Source organism: Cyprinus carpio, chromosome B17 (assembly GCF_018340385.1).
Source record: "Cyprinus carpio isolate SPL01 chromosome B17, ASM1834038v1, whole genome shotgun sequence".
Lineage (NCBI taxonomy): Eukaryota > Metazoa > Chordata > Actinopteri > Cypriniformes > Cyprinidae > Cyprinus > Cyprinus carpio.
Genome location: NC_056613.1, coordinates 2,316,300 through 2,331,281, shown reverse-complemented (window position 1 = coordinate 2,331,281; position 14,982 = coordinate 2,316,300). Strand labels below are relative to the sequence as shown.

The 14,982-nt window shown below is 44.8% G+C and overlaps 1 pseudogene; it reads left to right on the top strand.

The window, feature by feature from the left end:
* The first annotated feature begins 3,639 nt into the window (after positions 1-3,639).
* Positions 3,640-3,770, top strand: LOC122140292 (annotated as a pseudogene).
* Positions 3,771-14,982: the final 11,212 nt, after the last annotated feature.

Here is a 14,982-nt window from a genome sequence, read left to right as displayed (position 1 = left end):
ACAACATGCTGCTGTGAGCATGTAAGAAATATTGCTGCTGCAAATATAACACATGAAATGACCCCCATATAGCATACATGATCATCTCGTAGCAGATCTATAAAGGTGGAGCTGGGGAAGGTGGAGGGTTTCTGAAGCAAGCTGCACTGCTATCGCAAGCACTAGTCATATATTTGAATGTTGAGCAGCGAGCTTATTGGCTACCGATACAGGAGAGAACCAATCAGCTGTGCCATGTGATGATGTCATTAGATCAGATTGAGTGTTAGACCTATCGGTATGCACCATCTAGATTTTCATGCCAGAGCTCTGTATTTGTCTAAAACATCCAGGTTGTAATATGTTCAAACAAACTATTCCTTTATTAAAAATCTCTGAAAGAAAGATAAGATATTTTTAATAAAGAGAAAGTTGACATTTAAACACAAAATACTGACCATGAACTGTATGTCTGCATCAAGACCTTGGATTTTGAGAAATGAGAACAGTGTTTCATCAGAATTTCCTGTTGGTTTCATCTAGTGTAGGCACCAGTTCGCACTTTCACTTTGACAGATCCTCTTCTTCCCCTAATATTTTGCTCAAAATATTATAAACATCTGAAGTGTAACTAGTTAAATATATTTTGAGTGTGATATCTTATACAAGGCTGTGTCCAACTTCGATAGCAACATTGCCTTGCTTTTTCAATAATAAAACTTCCTATACTAATGCATACCGTTTATGAACAAAAACTAAACTGTTCAAAGGTTTGGGGTATATGCAGTTTTTAACATTGATACATGATATGAGTGTACATTTGTGTAAATAGATCAATTTGGAGAAGACATCACAGTTACATAACTTGCATTTGCATGCGACATAGTGGTGGCACCAAAAACACTGGTGACGAGTGGAAGGAAATGGGTAAAATCCATGGGAATAAGAGAAACGAAAAAAAAAGGTTGTGCCTTTGGATGTCATTTGAAGCTAAACGCAGATGTTTAAATGAGCCCGGTCTCATGAAAATGTGTATAAATAGTACGCCAAATAAAAACAAAAACTCTTGGTATTGATACTCAAAAACTGACTTTGTGTGCATATGATACACACGCTTTTTGACTTGCATATGATATGCACGCTACCCCACAACCCTAATAGTACCCATTGCGGTACCATACACACGCCAAAGTCAGTTTATGCCTTTACAATACCATGAGTTTTTGTTTTTATTTGGTGTACTATTTATATGCACTTCACAGTCCTCATGTGTTACCTTTTGAAACGGTCTGTCTGCAATTAGTGCAAACAATTGTTTTTGCAGTCTATTTTTACTGTGCTATATGCGCTGAATTAAAGCTCAATGTTTTGAAGGGGAAATTTACATGGATTGATAGTCATTTCAACCATAAATGCAATAAATTAAAGTCTACTGTGTATCACAGTCATCACATATAGATTTTTCACTGCGGGTTAAAGCAAGCGGAAAATGGCACTTTAGCTATAAACAAGGCAATAATAGATGGAACTCTTTGAGGTCTAAAAACAAAAGTTCTTCATGAACTGCAGGATTGCTTGTAATGAAGATTTAAATGCAAATAAAATGCAGAAGAGAGCTGACTGTTTCTGTTCAGTTGTAAATTTTCATTTGAAATGTTTGTGATAGCCTACTACTTTCTAACATAAGAAAAGCATGTCTTACGTTTAAATCTTTTCCTGCTTAAGCAAAATTATATTATACTATAAAAAACCTAGAAGTAAAATGCACTGAATAATTACGTTGCTTGTATTTACAGTATTGCATTTTAAAAATGAATACGTCTATGAAATTGTATTATTGTATCCTCTTGCTGCTTTCAAACAGTGTTCTTTGGTCGCTAATCATGTCAATCGTCTTGTAAACCAAAAAAGCTTTCGTCATCAGGTCTACCTCCACCCACATCCTTCTCCTCATTACCCGACAACATCTTTGATCAGCCCCGTGAACCTAACCTAAACACGTCTGCTGGAGTCACTAGCGGTGCTTTTACTGATGGGCATAAATCCGATTCCTAGTTCCTCTCGGCTCATCCTGTTGGATCAGATGCTCAACTCGATGCGTCAGCAGACATCTGGGGGTTTTGAGACCATTTCAACTACCTCATACCCTTTGATTGTCCCTTAGTGAGACGTTAACTTGGGTTACAAAAGCTTCAGAGCATGAATATCATCCATCCATTCATCAATTCTGTCCAAGTTCCTCCACACGCCTTGATATTGCAAAACATAATTATAGTGCAATCTAATTGACATTAGAATTATTTTTTTATTAAACTGAAAAAAAGTGTATGATTGACTTTTAAACATTTTTTTACTTAAAACATTGCTCCAGAATTATCCAAATAGCCTAGTTACAAGTAAATGGCAACACACTGAATTAAGCATTACATTTTGAAGTAGAAAGACCAAAATTGTCTGTACTTATTTTAAGGTATTGCTTGTAAAATGTATTCCAATCATCTTTTTTGCAAGTGCACAAATGATATTTTTAAAAAGGAAATGCTGTTGACCCCAAAATATCTCATACGCATACAACACAGACATCTACAATTCAAACCAACTGATAAAACTGTGCACAAGTACCATCAGAAATAAACGAGAGTTTCGGTTGCTGTGTTTGTGGTTATATTAAAAATTGTCTTTGATCTTTCAAGCTGTTTCATGGCACTCAGCAGGTTTTGCATGCATTGGTCCAAAAGAAGTTAAGCGCCCATCCATTTTAAAAAAAAAAATGGCTCTGGGGGGTGAACAAAGGCCTCCTATAGTGAGCGTCTTTTAAAAAAAATATCCATATTCAAAACGAAATAAATTTTTTAAGCCAAAACATTTTTTTAGACTGCATTAAAACACCTGAACATTTGACACGAACATGAATAGGTAAAAATTACCAAATTGACTAACTGTCCTTTGTTTTTTTCAGGTTTGCGCTTAAAATATTGTTTTCTCTCCTTAAATATAGGGCATGAATCTTCCATGACAGGTGTAAGATTGCTGATCTTAGTTACTCAGTCAGGAAGTTGACTCTAAATCCGATTTTTTCATTCACTGTCTGACAACAAAAACAATCTTACATTGTTTCCATAACACAACCACAATCAAATAACAACATATTTTCACATTTTTGAATAATGCTAAAGACACTAAATAACACACATGTGCATATGGGAAAATGATGTGGTGACTGAAACATGACACAAAAATCTTTTTATTTTTATCATTTTCATCAATCTTTTTTTCTTGTCATTTTTACAAGTTATTGTTTTTTAATATGTTTATATTTTTATTAATATTTATTTCAGTTTTAGTTTTAGTTACATTAGTACATCAAGTTAAACTAAAAATTAGAAATGTTGCTTTGGCATAGTAAAAATAAAGATAAAATATTTTTTATTACATATTATTTCAAGTTTTATTTTTAAATATGGTTTTATTTTTAAATTTAATAACAAAGGTGACAACTTTGTTCTGCACAAAATATTTGTTCAAAAATGCATTAGGTGAGAAAATGTTAAAAAACGAGATGCAAAGATTAAAGAGAAGAGGAAGATAATTCAAGTTTGGCTGTTTGGTCAGAGTTTTGCAAGTGTGGTGGTGTTACATGTTCATTCTTTCGTAGAGGCAATATTGGCAATATTGTAGCCTATGAGGTTTATCCGAGGTGTGATCATTGCTGGTTGAAAACTTCACCCAATACCCTGCCAGGATGACTTGAAATACAGTCAGCCTTGGCAATTTTTGGGGAAGTTGTGGCTAATGGTTAGAGTCTGACTCCTAACCCCTAAGGTTGTGGGTTCGTACGTCTCGGGGCCGGCAATACCACGACTGAGGTGCCTTGAGCAAAGGCACAGACCAAACCCCAACTGCTCCCCGGGCGCCGCAGCATAAATGGCTGCCCACTGCTCCGGGTGTGTGTTCACGGTGTGTGTCGTTGTTCACTGCTGTGTGTGTGCACTTTGGGTGGGTTTTAAAGCAGAGCACGACGAATTCTGAGTATGGGTTACCATACTTGGCTGTATGTCACGTCACTTTCACTTTTGTCACTTTTTTTTCATCACATGGAGAAATTATGACATGAGAAAAAGCTTAAGAAAATTTTGGTGGAATATGCAAATTTTTTAGCAATTGTAACTAGCCAGGCAGACACTGAATCCATTCAACCTTTAATATCAATTCACATTTCAGCAACTTTGTATTTTCCATAAAGTAAGTCTATCATAACGGGGGGGAAACCAATGGTCTACTACTATCCTCAAAAGTTTTAAAAAGCATCATGAAAGGACCAATACAACTCGAGGGTCTGGCTGCAGACTTGCACTTGCATTCTCAGACTTGCACTCTCAGACACTTGAAAATTGTGATGCTGTTCTGTTGTAAGTAATCTTAAAGATTCCTAAATGCATCTACTTTCGCAAGGCCAAATAAAGAGCTTTTGCTTTCGTCTAGATACACACAGTATCTCCCTGACATGGCTGCTTCAACACTAACTGTGTTACTGAAACCACGCCTTCTTTCTTTGCGTGAACATTTGTGCGGCATTATGCAAATCTTCCCACATAGTGACGTAGAGATGTGGGGGTGTGTTTGAATGAGCCGTTTCAGGGGGGCGTGGACAAGTCTTAACTTTGATAAAGAATATCTCTTTGGGTTTGAGATTTTAGTGTTTGCAACTTTACAGATCTTCTTCATGAACCAAGAGCTTGTAACACTCCAAAGAGAAAGGAAAAAATGAAATCGCATCATATGACCCCTTTAATTGTTTAATCACCACCACAGTGTCTTGTCTCCATTGGCAACACACACGATGTGTGTCGATTGCAAGTGACGTCGCAGGTAGCTGAGAGAGCAAGTGGCGATTGCAAGTGACTTGGTAATTTAGTTTCTTTGTCTTCACCACCTGGCTACTGTTGTAAAATGTTGAAAGATTCAAACAAAAAGTAATCAATAAATAGAACAAAATAAAAAAATAAAAAAAGACTGTTAGTGATGTCACTAGCGGGAAGCGCAAGTGTCTGAGGAGTGCAAGTCTCAGAATGCAAGTGCAAGTTTGCAGCCAGACCCTTCTCCTACAACTTGAGAAGTCATTCAATATGAGCTGTGACAGATAACTTTTCATTTCAACTGATTCCTTACACTTTTGTTTTGTTTATCATTTGTTGCTTTATGGATGAAATTAATTCATATAAATGTAAAGGCTATATTTACATAAATATGTTTAAAGCTGATGAGATCCGTCCGAATAAAACCAACACTTGTCTGTCTCTCAAGTGCACAATGTGCAATGCAGATCTAAAATAAACGACAGTTTCCAGGGAACCCGCTCTATGTCTTTAATGTTTAACAAAGCTAACAAACTCTTAAATGTAATCTTTCAAAAAACACTCACGAAGTCAAATTTCGAATAAATATATCAATAGCACACAACCAATGGCTCTCCTGCAAAATCAGTACGTTTCGAGCGCGCAAACAAACATAAATGGTTGCGCTGAGAAAAGCACCCAAAACTATTACCACAGTAAAACAGCAACAGTTTCTGAGATACATTTAAACATCATAAACCATATATTAATCCAATATCTTGTGTGTTTTTATCAGTCATCCGTGAAAACTTTTCATAATGTGAAGTAATAACGGTCACATGTCGCTGTCAAAGAACCAATCATGTAGCTAATCTGTCACCGATGACGACAGAATTAATTATAGTTTAAATTTTTGTTTTAATGTGTGGTTTAAATAACAGCAGTCATTTCATTAAATAATAATTGTTCAATAAAAATAAAAAAGGTATTAATAAAATTAAGTTGGTCTTTGGGGCAGGCCAGGGACTCATACCGTAAATCTTCTGTCTGAATTCCAATGATGTTTCTTCAGCCCTCAATTTCATGCCACGAAGAACATAAGTTAACATGCATGTGGATTAGATAGCTTAAATGTAGTTTTCGCAAAGACTTCGCAAATTGATTCACTGTTTCGAAGCGCTAGAAACACCACACGCTGTGTTGACCCCTGCTGGTCAAAACTTTGCAAATGCAACAAAAACAGGCCAAGCATGTGTAAAAAACAGCTTTTGCAAGCCATTTGCAAACGCTTTATTAAAAACATAATATAGGTATATTTTAAGTGTATAGAGCTATGTGTTTTTTTATTCATTTGTGAGGGCTGTTTTGTTTTTTTTATGAGAGGGTTTTGTATAAAGATCTATATGGGAGTTTTTATATACTACTCTTTCTCTTAATTACGCAAATTTCTCATTAAAAATGTGTGAAAATTGATTAAACTGATCTGAAATCAGGTAAAAATCATTGTCTGATTCCTTGACTGGACCCTTTTTAACAAGACTGTGACGTAGCGGTCAACAGCATCGTAAATCCTCAAGGTTTTTTATATATATATATATATATATATATATATATATATATATATATATATATATATATACATATGTGTGTGTCTGTTGTAGGCAATGCTGAAAATGCAATGCATTTTTATATTACATTTTACAATTGTGTTTTTGATTTTTTTTTTTTTTATGCAAAGAGGTGTAAAAATGGAGGTGTAAAAGAGGGACTTGTGGTTCTACACAGCCTACAGCCTTCTTTATGTACAATCTGACCTCTCAATGCTCCAAATGTGAGCATTATTACATATTACCACCATATTAGGCCAAAGCTGTACTGTATATGACACCATATTTAATATCCTGACCGCCTGAGCAAGAACATAAAATGACCCTGAATGAAAAGTCAAACCGTGACATGATTAAAGATGATGCCGTGACAGAGAGACCACGTGTGAACCATCCATCACTATATAAAGTCCACTCCACTCCTAGATAAGTGGAGGTTACTTCAGCCTTGGACACATTTCCCTTCTGCTTTCATTAAACAGTTGATGACTGTTCTCCGATACTGCTGACATGATTCATATTTCCAGTAAAGTATAAGAAAACCGCAAATGCATGACCTCAAGGTGAACTCGGTGTTGAATGCATCTCGAATTTACTGAAATGCAGAGAAGCAAACATCATACAGTATATCACCATCTTTGTTGGTGCAGAAATGTGTCTCACCTGATGATCACAGAAGATGATCAGGTGTTCCCTAAAAAAGACTAATTTCCTGCCTCTGTCACCTTTTCTTCTCACTTGAGGCTGTGTATTCACAGTTTTGATGCATCTTGTTTGCCACACTGCATTAATTTGATTGGTGTATGCTGTGAAAATGTTCCAGCAGTGCAGGTTGAACTAGTGGAACAAGATCAACATTCAGTGTAATTTACCATCTGTAACTTTACCACTGACAATATTTGACATTCCCAACCCTATATATTTTGTAGTGCCCCCAACTGTTGAAAAAACACCAACATTTTGTGTTTTATTATAATTTGTAGTGAATTATAACCTTATTTTTTGACTAATGGCCCATGCAAATCTCACTGCTAATGTTATTGTGGTTGCCTGAGTATTGCTGATTAGTTGCTAAGTTGTTCTGAGAGCTTATTGCTATGCAGTTGCAAGGTGGTTGCATTGTAGACCAAATTAAGAACCCAGCCTCAAGAAATGATTTATTTTGGTCCCTAGAAGTGGCTTGTGTCCCTTCCTTAATCAAGGCGTTTTATGGGATTTTTTTTTTTTTTCAACTGTTTTATCATCCAGCAGATGAAAATCAACCACACTTCACTTCAACAAGAGGCTTGTTTTGCATGATTTGAAGTGCTATTCCTATTTGCAGCACTAATTAACAGCCAAGTTTAATGCCAAAAAAGAAGAGCACTAATAATTAGGCTTGATTGGACATTACTGACTCAATTCTGCATAAGACCAAGTCATGTTTAGATCTAAATTTAAGATGTAGGAATTTGAATTGCATATAAAATTCACAATTTAAAACAAATCCTATAATGTCGAGACTCTGAAGCTGCTTTGTAACGATTTGTATTCTGAAAAGCCACTATACAAATAAACGTGAATTGAATTGTATTGTAACTTAATGTGATGCTTATTTGGTCAGTCATATGTAAATGAAACAGGTCAGATTTCAGTAACAGTACTAATAAACTGAATATTTAAATACACAATAACCTGGTTTGTATCTGTTTATTATCATATCCAATTTGTTTCACTCTCATATACTTGAACTAACGTCTCGGTTACGTATGGTAACCCTCGTTCCCTGAAGGAGGGAACGGAGACGCCACGTCGGTGACCGACGAAAATGGGATATCGCTTCGATAGACCAATCTACTTCGAGTGTAAAACTAACGAGCCAATGCACATTGGCATGCAATTATTGCATCCAGCTGCCGCTGATTACAGCGTGAGTATAATAAGGCAGCAGGTGCAATGCATACCTGGTTTTTCGCTGAGGAGCAGAGTCGGTGACCTGGCACCTCAGCGGTGGTACAGCAACCATGGCGACGGGATGTGATGTCTCCCTTCCCTCCTTCAGGGAACGAGGGTTTACCATACGTAAACCGAGACGTTCCCTTTCAGTCGGTCACTCTCGACGCCACGTCGGTGACCGACGAAAATGAATGGATCCCTACCAAGCGCCATGGGTGCTGCCCCTTTCCAGTGCCCTGTGCGAGCCGCCTGCGCCCCTATTAGGTGTAGGCCGGGGCTCGGAACAAGTAGCTCCACTCACCATTGTCAAAGCACTACCTCACTGGGTGAGACTGGATAACACTGGGAAAACCGTACCCGTTTCCACTTGGAACAGGGCCGCTGCGGAGGCTCCATCCTTCCCGACGGAGGTCTCGGGAGCAAATAACACATATAGCATCCGTTTAGGTTTATATGGAAAAATTTGAGGTGATTCAAACCCTCCCGGGAAAGGCAGAAGTCTGCCGGGGAAACACGGGCTCTAAGGCTATACCGTGGACTACTATACGCATACGAGTACCGCTTAGGTCTCAATATGGAACCCAGCCTTCCATGGTACTCACGGGTTCATCATGAAGGCCTGGCGCTGGACGTTCCGCCGTGTCCAGCTGCCTAGGGTGATGGAGGATCTCAACAGGGTCTACAGTACGGACCCTCTGGAGCAGTTTTTAGCAAGCCGACACTAACGACGGGGCCCTCTCGGTGCCACTACCCGTTTGAGGTGAGAACACAGGAGGATACAGGTCTACTACACGAAGGCTATTGAACCTAGCGAACGTGTTAGAGGTCGCCCAGCCCGCAGCTCTACAAATATCTGCCAGCAAGGCACCACGAGCCAGCGCCCAGGAGGATGCAACACTTCTAGTTGAGTGAGCTCGCAACCTGAACGGGCAGGGCACACCCTGTGCCTGATAAGCTAGGGCTATGGTATCCACAATCCAGCGGGCCATCCTCTGCTTAGAGACGGCATTCCCCTTCTGCCGGCCTCCGTACCAGACAAAGAGCTGGTCTGAGGTCCTGAAGCTTTGTGTCCGGTCCACGTAGCATCTCAATGCTCGGACGGGACAGAGCAAAGCTAGGGCTGGGTCTGCCTCCTCCAGGGGCAGCGCTTGCAGGTTCACCACTTGGTCTTTGAAGGGTGTAGTTAAGGAACCTTGGGCACGTAGCCGGGGCCGGGGCCTCAGGATACCTGGGAGTTCGCCGGCCCAAACTCTAGGCACGAATCGTCGACCGGAAAATGCGTGCAGGTCCCCTACCCTCTTGATGGAGGCCAGTGCAAGCAGGAGCAGAGTTTTTCAATGAAAGAAACTTTGGCTCGACTGAATGCAAAGGCTCGAATGGGCCCTGCTGTAGTGATTTTAGCACCAGAGTCAGGTCCCCAGGAGGGGTATGGATCGGGGGCCGGGGAAGGATTAACCTCCTGGCCCCTCTAAGGAACCTGATGACGAGGTCATGCTTACCTAAAGACTTCCCATTCACGGGGTCATGGTACGCAGCAATAGCGGCAACCTGGACTTTGAGGGGTGGAGGGAGACAGCCTTCGCTCCAGCCCTTGCTGCAGAAAGGAAAAGCACGACCGCAATCGGGCATCTTCGGGGTCTTCTCGGCGAGAAGAACACCACTCGACGAACAGGTTCCACTTCAAGGCGTAAGCGTGTCTCGTAGACGGTGCTCTTGCCGAAGTGATGGTGTTCGCTACCTCCTCCGGGGGCAGGTCACCTAGAACCTCCGCGTCCCGTCCAGGGACCAAACATGGAGTTTTCCAAAGGTCTGGGACGCGGGTGCCAAATGGTGCCCCCGTCTCTGAGTAAAGAGTAGATCCTTCCTCAGAGGAATCGGCCAAGGAGGGGCTGTCGCGAGGAGCACCAGTTCGGGGGGGAACCAGGTCCGCGTGGGCCAATACGGCGCCACTAGCAAGACTTGCTCCTCGTCCTCCCGGACTTTGCACAGTGTCTGTGCAAGAAGGCTCACTGGGGGAAACGCATACTTGCGTAGGCCCCGCGGCCAGCTGTGTGCCAGTGCATCCCTGCCGAGAGTTCCCTCGGTCAGGGAGTAGAACAACTGGCAGAGAGCGGTCTCTGGAGAAGCAAACAGGTCTACCTGAGTGGCTCCGAACCGTCTCCAAATCAGCTGGACCGTCAGGGGATGGAGTCGCCATTCTCCTGGGAGCATTGCTCGAGGCAGCTCGTCGGCTGTACGGTTGAGCAGGCCTGGAATGTGAACGGCACGAAGAGACCTCAGAACCTTCTGACTCCAAAGGAGGAGGTGGCGGGCGAGTTTGTGACATGCGACGGGGGAGCGCAGACCACCTTGTCGGTTGAGTGTACGCAACGGTCGCTGTGTTGTCCGTTCGGACCAGCACATGCTTGCCTCGTAAGTGACCTTTGAGAACGGTTCAAGGCAAGGTGCACTGCTAACAACTCTAGGCAACTGATGTGCCACTGCAGCTGCGGGCCCGTCCAAACCCCTGAGACTGCATGCCCATTGTACGTGCCCCCCCAGCCGGTGGTGGAGGCATCCGTGTAAACCACAGCATGCCTGGAGATCTACTCTAGGGGCACCCCTGCCCTGAGAAACGCAAGATCTGACCACACAGGGTGAGGGTTTGGGGCGACAGGTCCGGTGTAACCTTTGGACCCGGTGAGTGCCGCGCTTTTCCACGCCCACCTCGGGACTCGGCCCATAAAGCCAGTGCTGGGAGCGGTCTCATATGTAACAGGGCCGACGCGGTGTAAGTGCCGCCGGCGGCCGCCATATGCCCCAGGAGCCTCTGAAAGAGTTTCAGTGGGACCGCTGTCCTGCTCTTGAATGTAATTCAAGCAGGCTAGCACCGACCGCGCACGTTCCTCTATGAGGCGTGCTGTCTGTTCGAACCGAATCCAACTCCATACCAAGAAAAGAGATCCTCTGCGTTGGCAAGAGTTTGCTCTTTTTTCCCAGTTGACCCCGAAGGCCCACAGTGCTGAGGTGCCAGAGCACCAGGTCCCTGTGTTCGCACACAACTGATCCCGAGATTGTGCTAGTATCAGCCAATCGTCTAGATAGTTGAGAATACGAACACCCTGCTCTCTGAGGGGAAACAAGAGCCACCTCCGTGACACTTTCGTGAAGACACAGGGAGACAGGGACAGCCCGAAGGGCAGGACCTTGTACTGATATGCCTGTCCTTCAGACGACGCAAACCGCAGAAAAGGTCTGTGGCGCGGAAGGATCGACACATGAAAGTACGCGTCCTTCAGGTCGATCGCTGCAAAACAAATCTCGGGGACGGACGCACCCGAAGATGCGTTTCTTTTCTTTCTGCGTCAACATCTTGAACGGTAGCCGATGATGAAGGGCCCGGTTCAAAACTCGCAGATCCAAGATCGGTCGTAACCCACCGCCTTTCTTGGGTACAATGAAGTAGGGGCTGTAAAACCCCGTCCTCATATCGGCTGGAGGGACCGGCTCTATCGCCAGTAAGACTGCGATCTCTTCCCCAGAACAGGTGGCATCGGACGCTTTCACTGTAGTGAAGCGGATACCGCTGATATGCGACTTGGGGGGACGCCGGGCGAACTGAATCGCATAGCCGAGGCTGATGATCCGCAGGAGCCAGCGAGACGGGCTGGGTAGCGCTGACCAGGCGCTTAGAAACCGTACAAGCGGGACCAGCGGAATCACAGCCGTACCCGCAGTGGGGCAGCGAGGTGGAACACAGGGACCCATCTCGGGGGGCTTGTGAGCAGGCCTGAGTGTGGTGCGAGTGTGGGGTGCAGGGCTCACCTGGTTCCACGGGTTGGCAGAGGGTGCGTGAGTAGGGCCTTTGTTGACGCTCTCGAACCGCCCGCTGCTGCCATCTGGCGAAGGAGGAGGCTCTCGAACCGCCCGCTGCTGCCATCTGGCGAAGGAGGAGGCATATTTTCAAAGGACCCAGAGACAGAGAAAACCGCTCTCTCTCATCAAGATTTCCAGATTCTCCCCCGGCCCTCCTCCAGGGGAGGGAGAGGTGCTTTCACCATCCCCCAGAAAGCGGCTACCTCTCTCTGGGCCCAACCCATCCCGGGGCCTCTTGCTATTCCGCTCACCGCCAGGTTTGACGGGGGCCAGGACGGGTGGGGCGGCCTGCCTGTGCCCAGCTCTACGGCGCCACTTGCTGGAGGCTGCTGCGGATGCGGCGCGCGGAGCGGGTGGACGCAGGGGGCCGCCCTCGAATGACGAGCAGGCTGGGGCGTTGCAACCGGCGGACGGGTGGAGGCAGCAGCTGCCCGCCGGGCAGAAAGGCTCCCGTGGACCGCCTCAGTCTGCTCCCGTGCAGCCAAGAACTGCTGGCCAGGTTCTCGACCACGTCACCGAAGAGGCCGGTCTGGGACACAGGCATTAAAGGAAACTGATCTTTGTCGGCGTCCCTCATTTCACTTCACCAGGCCTCAGCCAGAGATGGCGCTCCTGGACCACAAGCGTGGACATCGCACGACCCAGAGAATGCACGGTGACCTTCGTCGCTCGCTCGGAGCGCGAGGCCAGTGGCGGTTCTGAGTTTTCCAGAACTTCTGGATCGTAACCACCCTCGTGCAGGTCCTTCAGTGCCTTGGCCTGGTGCACCTGCAGTAACGCCACAGCGTGTAAGGCAGAAGCAGCTTCCCGCAAGCCATATAGGCACCACCGCGGTTAGACCAGACGAATGCCTATAGGCCCGGGAAAGAAGCACCGGGTCTCCCCGCCAGCAGGAGGCAGACTTAGGACACACTTGCATCGCTACCCGGGGGGGGGGGGGGGGGGGCGCCCCCCCTCTCACCACCCAAAAAACCGCCCGCTCCCACTGGGGGAATCACCGAATACCCTTTCGCTGCACTGCCATCGAGGGTGGTGAGGGAGGAGGAGCCCACCAGCCAGTTTCTGGCAGTAAAAGGTGCCATCCACGACCTGGTGAGCTCGTCATGCACTTCCGGGAAAAAAGGCACCAGGGTGGGGCGCTGAAAACCAGCGCGCGCCACCTTGAGAAACCAATCATCCTGCCTCGAGGGGCTCGGGACGCGGTGGAGACTTCCACTCGAGCCCTAACCCTCTGGCGGCCCGGGAAAGCATAGCTGTCATCTCCGGATCCAATTCAGGCTCCGCCACCATCCCAGAGGGCAGCAGCACAGCTGAATCTTCATCTGACAGCTCTCCCTCCGATGCTGAGATCGACATCTGGTCAGGGGGAGGCCCACTGGATACCACTGGTACGCTCTTTTTAAAGAGGGGCCCAGCGCGTTCCGTGGGTTACTCCCTCTGGATCGGAGATGCAAGAGGAGTGATGGTCCCCAGAGGGTTGGTTCCCTGCGGGGTTTGCCAACCACTAGAATCCTCCAACCCGCCCGTGCTACTGCTGGAAATGGTTTTTCGTCTGTCGGCCGCCAGAACGAGCCCCAAATCGCGGCAGCGGCAACGGGACTCCTCCCCCCCTTTTTTGAAGGAAGCAGAGCCTGGTTCGCAGCTCCGAGACGGTCATCTTCCCGCAGAGAGAAGATGACTCATCCACGAAAGCTACCTCAGCGTGTTTGCCCAGACACGTGAGGCAGCAATCGTGACCATCCTTATAAGGACGATCCGTCGTCTTTACAAAGACGCACCCATGAAGCTCTTTTAGAGAAATTTGCTCTTTAGGAAATGCTCTTTTAGTGCTGAGGCGCACAGGGGAATTGGCCGCTTGCAACACGACAGGGGGTAGTGCAGCCTGAAGTGTGCAATCCACTCGACGCTGGAACGACCACCGCTGAAGCGCCGTCTCGCCAACACACGAAGCTTCCGAGAGCATGCTGAACTCGTAGTTTCACAGCAGACACAGTTGAGCAGAACGATACTAACGCTCGGCTCCGAAGCGAAAAAGCTGGTATGCATTGCACCTGTTGCCTTATTATACTCACGCTGTGATCAGCGGCAGCTGGATGCAATAATTTGCATGCCAATGTGCATTGGCTCGTTTAGTTTACACTTGAAGTAGATTGGTCTATCGAAGCGATATCCCATTTTCGTCGGTCACCGACGTGGCGTCGAGAGTGACCGACTGAAAGGGAACTAAATATTGCTTGTTCCACAGCTAGTCATTTTAAGCATGTTTCATCATTTTAAACTGTTTTCACAATGATTCTAAGCAATTTGAATAAATGCATTTTTAAAATGTATTATGTTAAACCAAATCAAATAGATGCAAAAAGTTAATAAACTATGAAATCACTAACAAATATGTATTAAATAAACTAACAAATATGCATTGTTTTAAGTTAAATATTAAAACACTGTAATCCAAATAGATGAAGGTTTTATATGCAATTCAGATAAATACATTTAAAACTTCTGCCTACATTGTGCATACTTTTTTTTTTTAATTGATTTTTTTTTTATGTAATTAAATCTGACTTCACCAGTTCTCTCATATTTGCATGAACCCTATGTGATCATTTTAACGAACCCTTGGTTGGGAAACTGAACTACAAGGTGTGAAAACTTTCTCAAAATAATGAGTTTGTGCTCTCTGAGTGTGTCAGAGCACATAATGTCAGGCGTAGATCTAATGTGCTGCTGATTCACTGATGTGTTTGATTTGAATTTTTGGACACATTTCC